Source organism: Ovis canadensis, chromosome 23 (assembly GCF_042477335.2).
Source record: "Ovis canadensis isolate MfBH-ARS-UI-01 breed Bighorn chromosome 23, ARS-UI_OviCan_v2, whole genome shotgun sequence".
Taxonomy (NCBI): Eukaryota; Metazoa; Chordata; class Mammalia; order Artiodactyla; family Bovidae; genus Ovis; species Ovis canadensis.
This window is the reverse complement of record NC_091267.1, coordinates 73423820-73444378: the sequence shown is the minus strand read 5'-3', so window position 1 is coordinate 73444378 and position 20559 is coordinate 73423820. Positions and strand designations below refer to the sequence as shown.

General features: G+C 43.0%; 1 pseudogene; it reads right to left on the bottom strand.

Moving 5' to 3' along the window:
* Positions 1–16882: 16882 nt before the first annotated feature.
* On the bottom strand, positions 16883–20253 carry LOC138428351 (heterogeneous nuclear ribonucleoprotein H-like; annotated as a pseudogene).
* Positions 20254–20559: the final 306 nt, after the last annotated feature.

Genomic DNA, 20559 nt, shown 5'->3' with positions numbered 1-20559 from the left:
TTTTTGAATACAGAAAGCTATTTTGATTGAATTGTTAGTCAATGATCTATGTGTATCAACAACGGAGAACACTGTGTGTGTAAGTAACTGATACCATCCTCGTGTGTGCGAACAGAGAAGAATACCTGGCTAAGGCGCTTGTGTGTATTTTAATAGGTTTAGTAAGGCCTGGAGTTGGAGCTCACTGAAAGAGGAGGAATTGTTAATGTTAGAGCAGCTAATGTTTCTCAAAAACTTAGTATGTGATGTGCATTAGACAAGTCCTCTCATTTAAAATTTCCAGCTACTCTATTCAATATACACTGTTATTTTCCTACTTTAATAGATGAGGAAGGTGAGGCTCGGATAGCAAAATCATGTGTCCACATCACATAGGTCTTAAGTGATGGAAACAAACTCTGATCCCAAGCAGTCTAATATGTTTGAGCCCTCAGTTCATTGGCAGAACATATTGCCCCCTTATCTAAAAACAGAGCCAGTTTCTTGATGTTTTGTTGAGGTGACTTGTCCTTGGTGATTAATTTCCTACTTAAATTTAAAGGTGGGGGAGGGAAAAACAGGGGTTTTTTTTTTTTTTTTGTATGGCTATTTTTATGTGTCAATTTGATTGGGCCACAGGGTGCTTGATGATCTGGTCAAATGTACTAGGTGTTTCTGTGAGGATGTTCTTGGATGAGAGTAACATTTAGACTAAGTAAAGCAGACTTCCGTCCTCAGTGGGGGTGGGCCTCATTCAATCAGTTGAAGGCCTTAATAGAGCAAAATGCCTGACCTTCGCCTGGGTAAGAGAGAATTCTTCCACTTGATGAGCTTGTAGCTGGGACATCATCTCTGCATATTTTAGCCTTGCCAGCCTCCATAATTGCATGAGTCATTTACTTATTATCTATTGCTTGCTGGTCTGTGTCTCTGGGGAATCCCGACTAATACAGATGGATAATATTCAGTAAATACAATTATTTGTGAAATTCCCATGAATGTCTAAATATTTCCATCTCTCAACACATTGCCTGATACATAGTATACAGTAAATAAACATTTTTTACTTAAGATTTTCCAGATTGCTTATTAACAAGGGAGGAACGATTATATATATGGGTGAGATTTATTTGTTGTTGTTCAGTTGCTCAGTTGTAGCCGACTCTTTGCAACCCCATGGACTGCAGCACACCAGGCTTCCCTGTCCTTCACCATCTCCCAGAGTTTGATCAAACTCATGTCCATCAAGTTGGTGATGCCATCCAACCAACTCATCCTCTGTCATCGCCTTCTTCTCCTGCCTCAATCTTGTCCAGCATCAGGGTCTTTTCCATTGAGTCAGCTCTTCATTGATATGATGGCCGAGTATTGGAGCTTCAACTTCAGCCTCAGTCCTTCCAATGAATATTCAGGACTGACTTCCTTTACAATTGACTGGTTTGATCTCCATGCAGTCCAAGGGACTCTCAAGAGTCTTCTCCAGCACCACAATTTGAAAGCATCAGTTCTTTGGAGCTCAGCCTTCTTTATCGTCTAACTCTCACATCTGTACTACTGGAAAAACCATAGCTTTGACTATATGGATGTTGGCTGGTAAAGTGATGTCCCTGCTTTTTAATATGCTGTCTAGGTTTGTCGTAGCTTTGCTTCCAAGGAGCAAGAGTAATTTAGTTTCATGACTAGAGTCACCATCTGAAGTGATTTTGGAGCTCAAGAAAATAAAGTCTGTCACTGTTTCCATTGTTTCCCCATCTATTTGCCCTGAAATGGTGGGACCCGATGCCATGATCTTTGCATTTTGAATGTTGAGTTTTAAGCCAGCTATTCCACTCTCCTCTTTCACTTTCATCAAGAGGCTTTTTAGTTCCTCTTCTGCCATTAGAGTGGCATCATCTGCATATCTGAGGTTGTTGATATTTCTCGAGGCAGTCTTGATTCCAGCTTGTGATTCATCCTGTTCAGCATTTCTCAGGATGGATTCTGCAGAGAAGTTCAATAACCAGGGCAGCAATATACAGCCTTCATGTACTCCTTTTTCGAATTGCAGCCTTTTTATTAGATTTAAGTAAAATTTTATCTTTGAGGAACTAAGTAGTGGATCATAATGGACTGACTCAAAACAAGATTGATAGATGTTATCTGAGGGGAAATTTTTATTATTCCAATTTTAGGGGTAAAAATGATCAGATTAGATCTCTGAATTCAACAGCCATTGAGTATCTATTAAATGCAAGTCACATTTCTATTCAAATATTTTCTATTGAAGTTCACAGTTGAATCACTTAAAACAGTTGAGGATCTGCTATATTTTATTCTCTGAAACTCTGGGTACTTTGAAACCCTTTGTCTTAAAAAAAAAAAGCATATACAGCTTTATCCCTGTATTAAATATTTGAATTTTCTGCATTGCAGTTCTTCCCTTATGAGGATCTCTGTTGGAGCCCTCTTTTACGGAGAATATCCTCTTAGGAGCTGGAGGCAACATTTCACAGAGGAGTCTTCAGATGTTGGAATGTTTACTGATATGAATATTTGAATGTGATTTTAGGGCCCATCAAATGGCATTAGGATGTGTGCTTTCAATATGTGCCCCGAACTTGAAGTGGACACTGTCATGGAAGGACCGCCAGAGTCCTAGGTGGGATGTTGGTGTCAGGGGAGGGGGTGGGACATGGAGGGCGTGGCCCCCACTCCAGGGTTCCTGCCTGGAGAATCCCAGGGACAGAGGAGCCTGGTGGGCTCTGGTCCACGGGGTCGCAAGCACTGGGCACAACCGAGCGCCTGAGCACACCACAGGGGGTGGGGCAATCCTGGCCCAGCCACTCAGCTTTGGAGTGGACCTAGCTGGTGCCTCTGCAAGGTGGAAATGATAATATCATATATACTGGGTGCTTTGATATGCACAAACTGCTCTCCCATATCATGGGCTTCCCTGGCGGCTCAATGGTAAGGAGTCTGCCTGCAATGCGGGAGACACCAGAGATGTGAGCCGGTCCCTGGTTAAGGAAGATCCCTGGAGAAGGAAGTGGCAAGCCACTCCAGTATTCTTACTGGGAAAATCCCACAGACAGAGGAAGCTGGTGGGATACAGTCCGTGGGGTCCCAAGAGTCAAACATGACTTAGTGACTAAACCACCACCACAACCATGCTCAGTGTTTCCATCCTCCTAGTAACCCTGTGAATTCAGCATGTTATCTATATTTAATCAGTGAAGACTCTCAAGCACACAGAGATTCAGTACCACTCAGAGCTTCTCCTAGGAACAAATAGAACAAGGACTTTAATCCGGTGACAAAGTCGCCTTCTCGGGGAAGCTGTCTCCCGCTGTCCAACACTCTCCTCACTGCGCCGCTGTGCACACACACACACACACACACACACACACACACACTTTTTTCCCAGTAGAAATACAATCTCCTCCTTTGTGTTCCCTTAGGACCTCAGGATGCATAAGGAGTAATTGGAACACAATGTCTTGTCTCCACCGCTAACCAAAAGCAACCTGAAGCCAGGAACCTTGTCTTAATCATTTTCCTGTCCTCAAATTCAGCTGAGTTGAAGGTGCTCAGAAAGCGCTCCAACACCAGTTTTGCGTGCTTTCCAAAATTGTGTCCCATTGACTTTACTGGGCTAATAGGATTAAATGGAATAACTGGCAGGTGCTTTGGAAATTTATCAGTAAAAACACTCTGGAATGACATTATTTTTACTATTCTTAAAAAGTAGATTCAGGAATAAATATAAATAATTGTAGCCTCAACCTCTGGCTGATAAACACCATGGGTGAGAAAGCAGTTTGATAATTTTGTCAGCTACTGTTATTTAGGACATGGATGGATAACACTTGCTCATATTATAATCATCTGGTTAATAGTAGTACTAAACTGGCCCATTAAGCAAGACGATATTAGCCTGGGAAAGGTGAGTGAGTGTGCAACCTTTCTGCAGCGTTAAGAGTGTTTTCTGTGCATGAGCAGCGTCAGCTGCTAGTATAGCCATATTTCTGTAAGGCCGGAATCCGCTTTCCTCCTGTGGGATGATCTTTATGAAGCGCTCCCAAGGTCGCCGCATTACTGACAGAGCTGGGACTCCCCATCCTTGTTCGATAGGAAGAGAGCTGTTTCACTCTTCCACACTGATCCTGACTGGCAGCCACTGCCCGCACGGTGTGGTTTATGGTTTTACAATTGAGATGAGCGATCAGCAGCTCAATACCTCGTTATAATTAGTCTCCTGAGTCAGCTAATACCCTTCTAATGCAATTTCATGATCTAGATTATTCAGTATTGCGCATTCAGGATATTTTTGGAGTTGAGATGATAATTATTTGGTAGAACTGATGGCAATGACAACTAAGAGCACTTTTGCAGCTTTGTGGCCCATCTTACCATAAACATTCATTATAAAACAGTTGTTTCAGACACACATGCACGTCACAACATTGAGAATTCCCGTTAATGCATATGTTTTTTATCTTTCTGTAGCACTGATACAGAAATTAGGTGGTGCTTCTGGACTGATGATGCGCTGAGCCCATTTGAGGTTCTGCGTCCCCTCACTTTTGCTTTCACGTAACGTGCGCATTCATTCTGGTCTTTGAATGCGGGTTAATCAGTGACTTTCATTCTCAGAAGAAATTGGTCCTCTCACTGTTGATGTCTGTCAGTCCCTGTCTGTTTCACTGAGTTTGTGAATATCATGGAGAAAATTGTGCCCACCGACCATCACCTCCAAGGAGAACTAGTCAGAGAAACACTCAGTGCTTGTGACAACGTTCTAGAAGATGCCGGTGCTGATCCACTCAGTGGAATCTGACAAACTTGAGCACCGTGTCCTTGCTACAAGGCAAGGTACTGTACTAGTTACTGGAGATGTTTCAAAGAGAAAGAAAACCAGTGACTGCTGTCACGGAGGTTATAATCTGAGAGAGGGGCCTTGATATTTAGCAAAGTAAAAGAATCTAAGGCAGAAAGGGGTAGTCTTTATTAAAGAATAAAATATGGCACGCTGTAGGACCCCAGGCGAGACAGCTTATTTTCACTGGAGAAGGGACAGGAGACTGTTCCATGGAAGCAGTGATGGTTGGTCTGTGCTATGAATGCACGCATGCTTAGTCACTCAGTCATGTCCAACTGCTTGTGACCTCATGGGTTGTAGCGTGCCGTGTTCTGAAGAATGGATATTACTTGGATATTGGCAAAAGGATCGAGTGGCCTGGGAAAGCATAGGGCAATTTTGCGGGATTTCTGTGATTGTGGTCAGCGCAAATACGCGTGATATTAAAAGGGCATGAAATGAGAAAGGCAGGAGGGCCCCAGAGGGCTTTGGAGAGCATGTGGCGTAGTCTCTACTTTTCCATAGGCCGTGGAGAAGGTGTTGCTTCTGAGGCAGGGAGCGACGCAGCTACAGCTGCGTTTATATTTTGAGTGTGGAACGTTTCAGACGTGGGAGACTGAGAGAAAGGGGACCAGCTGTGAGACTCCCAGTAGCCGAAGCAAAATGTGATAGTGGTCTGGGCCAGGCATGTGGCTGCAGGCCCGGGAAAGGGGAACAGAGAGAAAAGGGGCATAGCGTGTGTGTCAAGAGTGCACAGAAACAGTGTCTTCTGTCTGTCCCTGATGCTCTGTCTGAACAACGCTCTCTCTCATACCCACACACCCTTGCACACACCACATATACACATGATACAAATATGCACACACATGCACACATGATACAAATATGCACACACGTACACATGATACAAATATGCACACACATGTACACATGATACAAATATGCACACATGTACACATGACACAAATATGCACACACGTACACATGATACAAATATGCACACACATGTACACATGACACAAATATGCACACACGTACACATGATACAAATATGCACACACGTACACATGACACAAATATGCACACACGTACACATGATACAAATATGCACACACGTACACATGATACAAATATGTACACACATGTACACATGATACAAATATGCACACACGTACACATGACACAAATATGCACACACGTACACATGACACAAATATGCACACACATGTACACATGATACAAATATGCACACACATGTACACATGATACAAATATGCACACATGTACACATGACACAAATAGGCACACATGTACACATGATACAAATATGCACACACATGTACACATGACACAAATATGCACACACGTACACATGATACAAATATGCATACACGTACACATGACACAAATATGCACACACATGTACACATGACACAAATATGCACACACGTACACATGACACATATGCACACACATGTACACATGACACAAATATGCACACACGTACACATGATACAAATATGCACACACGTACACATGATACAAATATGCACACACGTACACATGATACAAATATGCACACACATGTACACATGATACAAATATGCACACATGTACACATGATACAAATATGCACACACATGTACACATGATACAAATATGCACACACGTACACATGATACAAATATGCACACATGTACACATGATACAAATATGCACACACATGTACACATGATACAAATATGCACACATGTACACATGACACAAACATGCACACACACGACACAAATATGCACACACACGTACACATGATACAAATATGCACGCACACATGTACACGATACAAATATGCACACACACATGTACACATACACACGTGCATGGGCTTCCCTGGCCACTCAGTGGTAAAGAATCTGCCTGTCAATGTAGGAGACACGGGTTCGATCCCTGGGTCAGGAAGATCCCCTGGAAAACAAAATGGCAAGCTGCTCCAGTATTCTTGCCTGGGAAATCCCATGGACAGAGGAACCTGGTGAGTTACAGTCCGTGGAGTCGCAAAGAGTGAGACACAACTTAGCACTCAGCAACTAAACAACAACACACATGCCCCCACATGCACGTATGTAACATACACACAGTGAATGCCTCAAGAATATGGTTTGCGTTTTTTCCTCTTTGTATTTCAGCACCTAGCATGGTGTCAGGCATTTTGTTGGCACTAGATAACTGTTTACTGAATGGAATTAAAAAAAAAACAAACAATTGATGTGGGGGATCAGAGAAAATGAGGAATTGCAAAGTATTGACCCTGGCTAGTGCTGGGTTTGGGTAGGCAAGCTACAGAAATTCTCCCGTGTCCCTTATTAGTTGGCATTGGAAAAAAGAGCATGTCTGGGCCTGAAGATGACTTCTGATTCTGAGCAGATGCAAGCATCCGTTGGAGCTCATGATGGGCTCAGCTGGAAAACCCCATGGCTGGAATAGATCTCATCTCTGAGGTCTGAAAAATACCTTCTCATGTGAACTCAGGACAGTCTATCAAGGTTGCCTTTTAATTCCTTAGAAGGTGTGGTGGACAGAATAATCATCTTGGTGCCTCCAAGCTGTCTCAGTGCTACTCCCCAGACACTGTGGCTATGTTAGGCTACACGGCTAGGGGAACGCAGGGTGCTGTCTGCCGACATTCTAGAAGGGGGATTATCCGTGCTATCCAGATGGCTCAGTGCTGCCACGTGTCCTTAACGGGAGACGAAGAGGCGGTGGCAGAGTGCGTGCTGCACTGACTCTACTGGCCGATGCTGGCTTTGAAGATGGTGGAGGGGGCCCGGGGCCGAGGAATGCGAGCGAACGTAGGAAACGGAAAGACGCAAGGAGACGCTGTCCCGGAGCTCCTTCAGGGAGAACAGCGCTCTTCTGACACTGGATTCTTACCCAGTGACGTGCGAGACTTCTGATCTCCAGAGCCACAAGCTAATGAACTGGTGCTGTTTTAAACCACTAGACTTGTGTTATTTGTTACAATGGTGATAAAACACCAATACAGAAGGATAACCAGCATGCTTACTACTTGTAAATGTGTTTTAATTTATTATTATTTAATAATATATTATTGTCAAATTATTATGTATTATATTTATTATTATAAAACATTATTTAATGATTCATTAAATATTGTTAATTATTATAAAATATTAAATATTTTAATAGTTAATGGATTATTGTTTATTATTTTGTGATAATTATAGTTTATTTTTAAATATTAGGCTACATGGTACCCCAGACTACATGAGTTATTGTTTGTATAATGTCCTAGATTCAACCACAGAAGTCTGTTTTGCTATCAAATCCCAATCTTGGCCTGGCTGTAATAACTGTGACAGCTTTAGTGGTATGAAGGCAGAGTGTATGTCCTCTAATTATGTCATTCCATGTACAGTGAAGAGGCTGATGGTTTTAAATTAAGCTTCCTATTCAGTCCCTCGGATAGTCCTCCTGTAAGGAGCACTTGTGAAACACAGCATGAATGCACGAAGATCACAATGTGTGTTTATATTTGTTTGAGACACCCAAATTGTGCTTTGCTGAAACAAAGCAGTCATTTAAGAATTTTCATTTTTATAGTTCACTTCCAAGTGTTATATCGTCGGGAAGTGCACTTTAATTTCTTTTTTTACTTTCATTATTGTTATTCATATTGCAAGTGTCATGTGAAATGACTTAATAATTCAAAAATGAGAGTAGTAATAATATTAAATGTTGTATCTTCATAGAAAAAATGTAAGTTGTCAGTAACTGAGTGGGAATTTCTGTGTTTTAACAACATATGGGTTTGGCATATCATCTAGTTTTGATGTTTTTTCAAAGGAGAGTAAATGGCAGAAAAAATGTTGAAAATACATTAACTGTTCAACTCACATGCACACTCAGGATGATATACATGGACACTCAGGGTAATACACATGCGGAATGATCACTCTTTGTTCATAACAAATCCTTTAAAAGCTGGGCAAGGTACATGTTATTTATAAAAGCACTAATTCCTAAAATTAGCATGGACTGTCAATTAATATTTGAACATGAGCTTCTGGTAAGTAACTCCTCAGAGATAAAACTGCTGTGATTTTTGATATTCAACTGCACAAATGTTAAGAGAACATAAAGCAGCCTAAAAATAAGGTCATAGAATAGGATGACTAATTTTATGTGAAGGGGTTTTACAGATGAAGGAAACTCAATTTGCCAGCCCTTTTGTAAGTAAAAAACTATTTGTTATTCTTAACATTATTCTGAAATCCTTATGCAACAAATAATGGCCAGAAACAGCTCTAGAAGTGCTTATTGATAACCTATTAAAGGTAAAGTTGTAAGTGATTTAGCGGATTAATGCTGTATCCGAAAAATTAATAGCTGCTAATTATTATTTTTCTTTCACTGAAGAGCATTAAGAAAGTGAAGGCAGTGGAAGGTGGTGGCAGCTGCCCCTGAAGTCTCACTGTCTGAGTTTAAATCTTGGCTCAGCTACTTGCCTGTGAGCTTGAGCAAGTTATTTAATCTTGTGCCTTTATTTCCTCATCTGTAAAATGGGTATAAATAGAGCTACATAGTGTTCTTATAAATCAAGAAGCTTGAAACCCTTGCTTGCTTGAAACATGTTGCAAGCAAGGGTTAAACGAGATAATCTATAAAAATTATTTAGCATTGGCACATGATAAGCATATGTTAAAGATGATCTATTATTATTAATAAACGAGTTATACATGTTTTTCTGTTTTTTAAATATCATGTTTGTCAAGAAATGAGACTGAAATATTGTCTTCAGTATTATTTGAATCATTATTAAAATAATAATATCACAGAATGTTTCAACATGAGGGGTCTTAGAAACAGTCAAACTCAGCACTCTTATTTTGTTATTCAGAAAACTCAGATGTAGAGGGTCAAATCCCTGGAGGAAGAAATGGCAACCCACTCCAGTCTTCTTGCCTGGAGAATCCAATGGACAGAGGAGCCTGGCGGGCTACAGTCCATGGGGTCACAAATAACAGGACTCAGCACAGATGCACACAAAGGATCTAAAGAATCTGCTCAAAGTCACACCATCTTTCCTCTTGATGTGCATAGTGGGTATTTCTCCTTTTCATGCGGATTCATGAACCAAATCAACTTTATGGAACCGATCAGTCTGATTCTTGCTCTTGGAAGGAGGAGCAAGTTTTGTCATTGTGAAATAACAGAGGAGAGGAAGACAAAAGAATGGAATTCGTTTTTCACACGAGGCCGATGTACAGTGAGGCGTCCTGTTGAAAATACTTGAAAAATGCTTCCTTTTCCTTTATAGGAAAAGTTGTGGGATCATGAATTTATTGCTTTTTCTATCATTCAGTGGACCTTGGGCATGTTCTTCATTTCTTTTGATTGCACTTTCTCATCTATGAGTTTGCTGCTGCTGCTGCTGCTGAGTCACTTCAGTTGTGTCTGACTCTGTGCGACCCCATAGATGGCAGCCCACCAGGCTCCCCCGTCCCTGGGATTCTCCAGGCAAGAACACTGGAGTGGGTTGCCATTTCCTTCTCCAATGCATGAAAGTGAAAAGTGAAAGTGAAGTCGCTCAGTCGTGTCCGACTCTTAGCGACTCCATAGACTACAGCCCACCAGGCTCCTCCATCCGTGGGATTTTCCAGGCAAGAGTACTGGAGTGGGGTGCCATTGCCTCCTCTGATCTATGAGTCTAACATCTGATAAAACTATCTCGCAGTGTGGTCAGGAGCTCAGAACAGTTTCAGCTGAGAGATCTCCCAGAAAGAGGTTGTAGACATTACTAAAATTGCAAAAGAGGCCCAAGAAGTAGATATAGTCTGTTACAGCTCGGGGTGGGTCCGATTCTTACAACTTCCTGGGGTCAGTTATGTGCGTGAATGCCCTATTTTGGAACAGACACTTCTGGGTATGACATTTTAGCCAGGTTAGAGTCGGTTACGGTGGGAGCTTGACGAGAAGGAGACAGCAGAAAGTTGAAAAGCTGGGTGAGGGTGAAGAAGGGTGAGGAGGAAAAGGGAATGATTGTAGTCCCAATAGTTACTCTGTCTATTTTGCTTCTCATATAGATAGAAAGGAATAGAATAGACAACTAAGGAATATCTGGGAAGTTTGTGAAAGAGGAAGGCAGCACCATAAACATGGCATCAAAGGCACGTTTGTTGCAAGAATTCTTTTAACAAGGGGCAGGAACAGCTGTCCAAAGAAAGGTTATATGGCTAGGTGCCCGATAAGCTCAACTAGGATGGATCCAAGGGAAATATTTTTCAATAAACCAAATTTTTCCCCATAAGAAATTCAATGTGAACTTTAGATAAATAAAGAAAATAGATTTATTTTGGAGATCTTATAGGAGAAAAAGGGACAGGACTCAGGAGAAATTTGTTGTGATTTTACTTAGCATGTTTAGGACTAAAAATTCTCACCATTCTTTCCAGAAATAAAACAGTAGGAGCAATTGGGGCTTCTTTGGGGATGGAGATATTTTTGGAAAAGAAAAAGAGTATTTGGGGACAGGGAACCAAAACTCAGGGAAGATGGAGTTAGAATGGCATTCCAGGAATTTTCACTTAACAAAGAAGGACTGCAGTTGATACACGACAGAACTGATGATGGCGCCAATGGTAGTAACATCTCAGTTCAGTTCAGTTCAGGTCAGTCGCTCAGTCGTGTCCGACTCTTTGCAGCTCCATGGACTGCAGCACGCCAAGCCTCCCTGTCCATCACCAACTCCCAGAGTTTACTCAAACTCATGTCCATTGAGTCAGTGATGCCATCCAACCATCTCATCCTCTGTCGTCCCCTTCTCCTCCCACCTTCAATCTTTCCCAGCATCAGGGTCTTTCCCAATGAGTCAGCTCTTCACATCAGGTGGCCAAAGTATTGGAGTTTCAGCCTCAACATCAGTCCTTCCGATGAATATTCAGGACTGATTTTCGTTAGGATGGACTGGTTGGATCTCCTTGCAGTCCAAGGGGCTCTCAAGAGTCTTCTCCAACACCACAGTTCAGAAGCATCAACTCTTGGATTCTCAGCTTTCTTTATGGTCCAACTTTCACATCCATACATGACCACTGGAAAAACCATAGCCTTGACTAGATGGTCCTTGGTCGGCAAAGTACTGTCTCCGCTTTTTCATATGCTGTCTAGGTTGGTCATAGCTTTTCTTCCAAGGAGCAAGCGTCTTTTAATTTCATGGCTGCATCACCATCTGCAGTGATTTTGGAGCCCAAGAAAATAAAGTCTCTCACTGTTTCTATTGTTTCTCCATCTAATAATATCTCGATGTGGCGTTTTTCGCTTGTTTACTATGGGACTGAGACGGTGCCTAACATTTGTATACATATTTAACTTGCATCATCACAGTTTAAGGTAGCTACTATTCCTATCCCCACAGACAAGGACAGTGAGATTTACCAAGCTTAACTGGTTTTACCAGAGCCCAAAGACAAATGGATTATGGGCACAGTTTAAGAAATTATTCCAGTAAATATGCTGTTAGCAGAAGTCTTTCAGGTGTGGAGAACAAGGACCCAGTGGTGATTCTTTATGTGGAAGGCTTAGAGTCTGTGTGAGGAAGAAGGGCGAGTCTGCGGCCGTTTGGGAGGACCGTCTGGGAGGACCCTCTGGAATGAGACCTTAAAGGGCTAAAGCTCCTGCCCCCTGCGCTTCCCGATGCAGCTGCGCCACCTAGAGGTGGAAGGCGAGACAGGATGAGGGGCCGCAGAAAAGACGGGAAACGAACAAGGCGTTGACGGGGAGGGAAGCCAGACATGGGAAGGGCAGCGAGGACTACAGAGAGGGGCCAGAAGAGCTGTCCAGGGCAGTGCCGGTAGGAGAGTTCCTGCTGAACAAAACAGCTGAGAATCCACTGCTCTAGAAGCCATGGGTCTGCAGAGGGGGAAAGGAGAGGCGAGACCTGTGGCTGTCACCAACAGGGAGACCCAAGGCAGGGACGGTGATTAATCGGCAGAGCATGGGCCCCAATCCCTGAGGTAAGCATAAAGGAGAGAAACCGGAGGAGCGAGGAGGAAGCCGGGAACTAAGAAAAGTCACCCGTGCCTTCGTGGCTTCTGAAAGAGAAATAACTCAGCAAGGTGGGAAGTCCGGGAAGCTGTCTGCTGGAGGAGAGCCGGGTGAGGTGTGGAATGGGGCAGGGTCACTGCGCGTGTTCTTGCAGAGTAAGAAACCAGACGCGTGGTTTGAAAACACTTGTCAAGAGGATTACATGTCTGGCCACGAATGGGCTGGAATTTGGAATTACATTTGGAAATACAGTTAAAAAGCCAATGATTGCCCTCTCCTGTCCCCTTTACTGCTCTCTCTGTGGTATGCTAATGGGCAGAGTTCAGCTCCATTTTCAACATTTCACTTCCTTTTATTTGGGGAACTCTTTGATCACTCCTTATCAATGGATACCTCTTGGGCCAGCCTCCCTAGAGGTACATGTTTCATTGGATTCAGCTGTTTCTTGGCTCATCTAGCTCCACAGTAAATGTGACAGGTCTCTCCATCATCTGTCTAGCTCAAATATCTAGTACAGTGTTTACTAGACAGAGATAGTAAATAAATGTTTTTTGGAAAAAAGTTTCCTAACCTCTGAATGAATAATGCATTGTCCTTCTAAAGATAAAAGTCAAGTTAATTAGAAGGATCAGGAAAATTTAATTAATATCTGTGGTGGAGGAATAAGCTCACTTCAGAATACGTAAAAGCTGAAACTCTATTTGAAAAATCATGGAAGGGTGGGAATGTCTTCATTCAGCAAGAGAGAGAATGTTTGCAAGATGGGGGATGAGATTAAAGGCTTTCAAAGAAGAAATTTATTTGTATAGGAAAACAATGAGGAAATTAGAGCATGAATAACAGAAATCAAAGAGCAATAAAGGAAGATTTATATATAGGATGAAGCTGATACAGAAAAGAAGTAGAGCAATGGCAACTCCATCTGATTTGCAAGCAGAGAAGGGGTGCTCGACTGGAGAGGAAAACAAATAGATTAAATGGGGCTGAAAGAGTTAGTAATGTGAACAATGGAGTGCTTTTAAGAACTGTTTTTAGAGCAGGAAGAGCTACACTTTGAGATGAAAGCTTGTGGGGAAACGACGGAAGAAAGACTAAAGAAGTCAAGCAGTTCATGGCAAAGAATTGTTGGGTCTCCGAGAGTAGAGACAAAGCAGGGTCTCCATGAGGGGAGGGTCCACTGGGCCTCGTTGTCCCAACTCAGGTTCCTTGAGAGGCCCTGCTCTTGGGGATTTTCATGATCATCTGACTGTTTTCACTGGGTAAACCCAGCTCACTTTATAAAGTTAAACTCAGATACTCCAGGCTGAGAGGATAGGCATAATCACCAAGGGAGAATGAACTAAGAGGGTCGGGGTGTGTGAAGTGTGTGTGTGTGTGTGTTAAAGGAAGCCAGTTAGTTTCCTGTCACTGAGACAGTTCTGCAAAGAACACTGATAGCATCTTTTGAAATATCAGTTCCTTTCAGCTCCAAGTTAGCAATGTGATCAAATTCTTAGGCAAGGCAAGCATTTCTAACTTAGATGGTTTCTTTCTGCATTTTGGAAGCTGAGGTGAACAAAATATTCAACGCTCTTCATGGCATGTAATGAAGAAAGTGAGATGATCTGTAGGGAGAAGGAGCAGGCAGGTAGGAAAGTGCGATTTCATTGATATTTCTAATGCTGATTACATGGAATTTGTAGGAGAATTCTGCCTGCTGGAAAGCTTGGCAGTACCAGTGAGTTTTAAACAGGTTTCTAAGCACTTCTCCAGATCTTGTTTACGTGGTGGCAGTCAGATGACTGATGCTGGTCTTAGCGGGGGAGAAAAAAAACAAAGGAAGGTGCCAAAGGAGGGGATTTTGTTAGGCTTAGACTGAGAACAACTTTTGGATCTAGCAAACACAGTTTTTCTTTAAGATGATTCAAAGCTGTGTGCCAGCCAAGTTGCTGTAATGTATGAAGAGTCTACACAGAAATGAAAGACATCCATCTTTACTCTCAATGGTGGAGAGAGAAAAAAAATGACAGGAGCAAGAAGTGTGTCTCAGCCCTTGCCATAATGTGGATTTTAGATATTTTTTCAGAGGCAAAAAGCAGGGAGATAACCAGTTATCTCGTTTAAGGTAGAAAAGAACTATTGGGTAGCCTAAATGCCACATTAACATATGCAGACAACGTCCCACTGGCAATAAGAAAAAGAGAGTCAATACATGAAATGTAAGAATTATGCCCAAAATGCTGACAATGTGATCCTTAAACAAAGGCAAACATCCTAAAATTGTAAGGAAATGGAAAGTATTGAAAATTCATTCAACAAGATCAAGGATAGTAAGAGTTTGGACATGCAGTTTAGAGTGATACAAGAGGCCAAACAGAAATGAAAATAAAGATGTAGAAAAAAATAAATATTGGACACTGATAAGCAATTATTAGAAAACACATATTTAGTTTTATTAGTTGAAAATTTTCTGTTGAGCTCTGTGGGAACTCTGGGCAAATTTAATGACATGTTTTGCTGCAGGCTCTAACTAGTGGTGAGATGTTACTGGATTCTGTACAATTCTCTGTTCAGGCAGTGGAATGTGATAACTGTGGGGCGCGCTTTTTGTTTTACTTGTCCGCAAAAGGGAATGTCTGCGGAAGAACAGATGTTCTGGAAAGCTGGAAGAGATGGGCAACCCGAGGGACTTGGCGGGGGAGACAATGGAGCGGGGAGATAAAGGCTGAACATCTTACCGGGAAAGCTAGGGACGTTTCATAAAGACGTGTCAAAGAATGTTTGAACTTACAAAATAGAAATTGAGGGATTTAGAGTTAGAACATTCAAATCATCCTTCAAAAGCTTGAGGAAATAGAAAAGCGAGGTCAAAGCGTCGGAGTCGCAGGCAGTGTTTCATACAGCAGGCTTCTACCGGAAGCCAACCTCATGCTCCTGAGGAGATCCCATCCACCCAGGAAGTGTCAGGAGGAAGTGACAGCATCCCATCTCCCCAACGTTAGACACCAGCATATTTTTCAAGTCAAGCAGGACGGACTGTCAGGGAAAGAGGCAAGAAGTGAGCAAAAGAAGGCTCTCTTTCAAGAGAGAGTCCATGAAAACAAGATCTGAGGTGGCCTCTTTAGCCCAGTACAGCTTGAATATGGAAGACTATGTGTGATTTTGGAGGAGGAAATGGCTACCCACTGCAGGATTCTTGCCTAGAGAATTCCATGGACAGAGGAACCTGGTGGGCTACAGTTCATAGTGTCACAAAAAGTTGGACACGACTGAACGAGTATCCATGTGTGATTTCTTAGAGTCCGAAAGTACTAGTAAGATGGATAAAACAAATAGAAAAATATAGATAGAACAAGTGATGACTTCAATAAAATGGAACATAAGCCTATTGAGTCGGATGCAGCCTACAGTTCTTGGAAAAATATAAATCTGTAAGTTATATATGAATTATTCTATAATTTATCCAGTGATAGGAAATAAAGGGAATCATTTAAATTTAAAAAAAAAACCTTATAAACATGAGGAAATCTCTAATATTTGAATGTAATAGGATCCTAGTCATCCTGTATGGATCTCTACATGATAATATTCCTACAGTTATATACACTTAAAACGAAGATATTTTTAACCACAAATTTAATTAAGTTTCTCTGAAGACCCAGCCATGCTCTAGGTTGGCTGGAGATGCAGTGTACCACCCAGGAGACTCTAGGAAACCTGTCAAAGTTCGACATAAATGGAAAAAAATGAGTGACTGCTTCTGTAGCTCATACTCCATCTATGTCAAGCCAAGGGAACAAACAGCAACAAAATCCTGTCAAGCAGCCATTTCATGTCTGCGACACCCAGGCCACAGCTGACTAATTTTTTTTCCCCTTTCAAAACTGGCCAAATCTTTATGTACCATATAGAAAATATTTTTGTCTTCACTTGGAAACGCGCTCTAGTGGTTGGATTATGTAAAAAAAAAAAAAAAAAAAGCCCACGAGAAAGCCTGTTCCTTAATTAATAGAGTGAACGGTAACATCAATTAAGAACAGATAATGGGCTGCAGTTTGGACGGACTGTTGATGAGAAGAGGAAGCGGCTGGAAGCGGAACAGCACAGGACGATGCGGTCTCCAGGACGGTGAGCCTCAGGCTGGACGAGCACGAGGTGACCTCCGGGGAGCGCGGGGGCAGCCTGCTCCGGCGGGGCGGGCAGGCTTGTGCGCCCACCTCGGAACCAGCACTTCTCCCCAAGGCCCCCGGAGAGTCGCCGCCCGAGGCCCGGGGCGCTGCCTGTTGCTCTGGTCCCAGGCCTGCTCAGGAAGGGAGGCCTCTTAACACACCAGCTGGTGGCTGCCGGTCGGGCTACGGCGCGAAATGCGTGCCCAGTGTGCCGGGCACTGTGTGCTCATCGCGCTCGATTGGAAGCCCAGCAGCAGCACCGGGGTGAACGGCCGTGAGCGCCGGGCCCGGGGGCAGGGCGGGCCGGAGCCGCCCGGAGCATCTCCAGGCTCCTTCGGCGCTGGTTCTGCCGGGCAGATTCTCCCGCGCCGTCAGGTGGCTGTTTCAATTGGACTTTGTCACTCACACGGTTCTTTCTAGAATTGTTGAAGCAAGTCCTGTTTATTTTGTTTCTGTTTTAGGAGAGAAATAGAAAGAAAGAAAAAAAGAGAAACTGGAAGAAACATAAGTCTTTTCAATAACCTGAAGTTTGATTTTGAAATGCAAGGATGGTAGCAATAACGACAGAGCTCCGTGGAAATCAAAATTTTAATATAATTCCGCCAAAAGAGTTAGTCACTGAAAATCCTTTAGTGCGTCTTTTCAGAGTATGGGATTTGGGACTTTCAGACAAAAGTCACTGATCTTTTTTTTTTTTTCCTAAAAGAAGATTTATTTGACAAGTTTTACTTAGTGCCTAAAAGAAAAATCACAGTACAATGAAAAATTTAAATCAGGGCCTCAGAATTTCACACAAACACCAAAACCAAAATGCTAAGGTATTGGTATTGCATGTCAAATTTCCCCCAATAACTTAAAACAAAGCTTAAGCTTACGTGCTATAGAGGCTATTAAATGAAACTAGAATTAACAAACATGCCAAATGTTTCGCTTTTTATAGACACAACTCCTTGTTGAGTTTTACAGAAAAGTGTGTCTTTCTACATGCATCCAGACAGGCTTCAATGTAATATGATGTAAGAGCAACATTTAACATAATCCAACAGCTTTAACCCAAATACACTTACTGCTCAAGTACATCCTACAATAGAACTAATTTCAGAAAAGCTGAAAATTGTTAAACAGTAATAGTTTACTCAACCTGGTTGTTACATCCTAGATGAATGTGTTAAAAAATACCAAACCTTGTGGGTCTGAGTGGACTCCGGGAGATGGTGATGGACAGGGAGGCCTGGCGTGCTGCGATTCATGGGGTCGCAAAGAGTCGGACACGACTGAACGACTGAACTGAACTGAACTAAGTCTTTAAAACATTCCTGATTTCCACTTAGAGTAAGCATAAATCACAAGCTTGTATTCCGAAACAGCTAAAACTTCAGCTTTTCTTTTAAAAATGTTGACCAAGGTCAGTGATCAGGATCAGTTACGTTCCCCATCCACCACTCACACTGGACGTGCTGGACATCCCTCCCATTCCGTTCACTCCCCCGGATACTCGGCTTCTACTACTGCAGTAGGTGCCTATCCAATGTTTGATTGAAAATCACTGGATTTTCCTGTAAAACTTGGTCATATCCACTCATGCTGCTCTGGCCACCACAGCTGCCTCTATAACCCCTGCCCAGCTGCTGGCTGGCTGGGCCACCGTAACTGGACTGGTGTGCATAAGCACCACCGCTTGCTCCTGCTCTAGAAGTCAAGAAGAGTGCTGCATATCTGTGCTGCATATTTGCTTTGTCTTTTGACATAGCTGCCACAGCATCTTCGTGCATTGCAAACTCGACATCTGCTTCCCAAGTTTCTCTGCCGTCAGGACCAGTTTCAGTATGTACTCTCACAGGGTTGAGTGGTGAAGAAGAATTCTAAGTGCCATTCTCGGGAGCTCTGTGAGGTAGTCCCTGCATGTGTGCAGAGTGTCCCATCCCCGTATCTGTGATCTGGCGTTCCTGAAAAACAGTAATTGAGGTCTCTTCCAAATCTATCTGACCCAAATCTATAGCCATCATTATAGCCATTATACTTTGCCAACAAAGGTCCGTCTAGTCAAGGCTGTGGTTTTTCCTGTGGTCATGTATGGATGTGAGAGTTGGACTGTGAAGAAGGCTGAGCACTGAAGAATTGATGCTTTGGAACTGTGGTGTTGGAGAAGACTCTTGAGAGTCCCTTGGACTGCAAGGAGATCCAACTAGTCCGTTCTGAAGAAGATCAGCCCTGGGATTTCCTTGGAAGGAAGGATGCTAAAGCTGAAACTCCAGTACTTTGGCCACCTCATGCGAAGAGTTGACTCATTGGAAAAGACTCTGATGCTGGGAGGGATTGGGGGCAGAGGAGAAGGGGACAACAGAGGGTGAGATGGCTGGATGGCATCACTGACTTGATGGATGTGAGTTTGAGTGACCTCTGGGAGTTGGTGATGGACAAAGAGGCCTGGCATACTGTGATTCATGGGGTCGCAAAGAGTCGGACATGATCGAGTGGCTGAACTGAACTGACTGAATGATCATAGCCTCCATAACCTCCACCATAAGCGCCGTGCCTCGTCCTTCCAAGGCCAGCTTCCCTTCCGTGCCGTGATGCCCTCCTCCAGCCCCGGGTCTGTCACAGGGACCTGGCCGCAGCACGGCCGTAGGTTTTCGTGGTGGGTCACAGTGACTTCTAACAGCTCGACTGCTCTTAAAGATTCCGATGTACCTGCGCCCTGTTCTTTCCTTGTGTTTCTTTAGAGCCTTTTCAGCTATTTCTCATGAAGCAAACCACACGAAGGCCTCCCTGGTACTCCTCCCCTGGAAGTCCACCAGCGATGTTATCCCAGTTGGCACGATTTCCAACCCTGCGAAGAACTGAATCATTTCTTCCTTGCTGCATCCAAAGGGGAGTCCTCTAAGCCATACAAAGCCATCACTGGCCGTGTCAGGAGTATTTGGACCAGTATGCTTTAACACCCAATCCATGTCAATGTTGTTTGACTCGAATACTTCAATATATCTGTGTTCCATAGTTTCTTTGTCTTTTTTCAGGGCCAGTTTGACTTCATCTTCTGATTTGAGTTCAACAAAAGCCTTGCCACTCGGTCTGCCTTCTCTGGTGTAGATGAAACGAATACACTGAGCCCCATTTTGAATTTTGCAGTCTGAAAAATAACTGCTGCATTTCGTCTGCCGAGCAAGACCAAGGCAAGTCCCAGACCTTCGGCGCGAACCCCTCCTCGCCTTTGGTGCCCAGCATCATCGTCTGTTAGTGGGTGCTGGTGTCAAATCAGACTGCCCACACAACTTTGGCACAGCTAAGACGGAAATAAAAGTCCCTGATCTTTAAAGAATCAAAGATTACCATGCTAGGGAGAGGAGAAACAGCAAATAATGAATATGATTAAAATATCAGTTGATGTTTTCTTACTACATACCCTTGAAATATTGCCAATCAGCAGCGTGTCTCTCTTGCCGGTGAAACAGATGAATGTGATATTACAACACCCATCACTGCCCAGCAATGATCGCCCGACATTGTTGTGTTCTCTTTCAAAGTGCTGGGCAA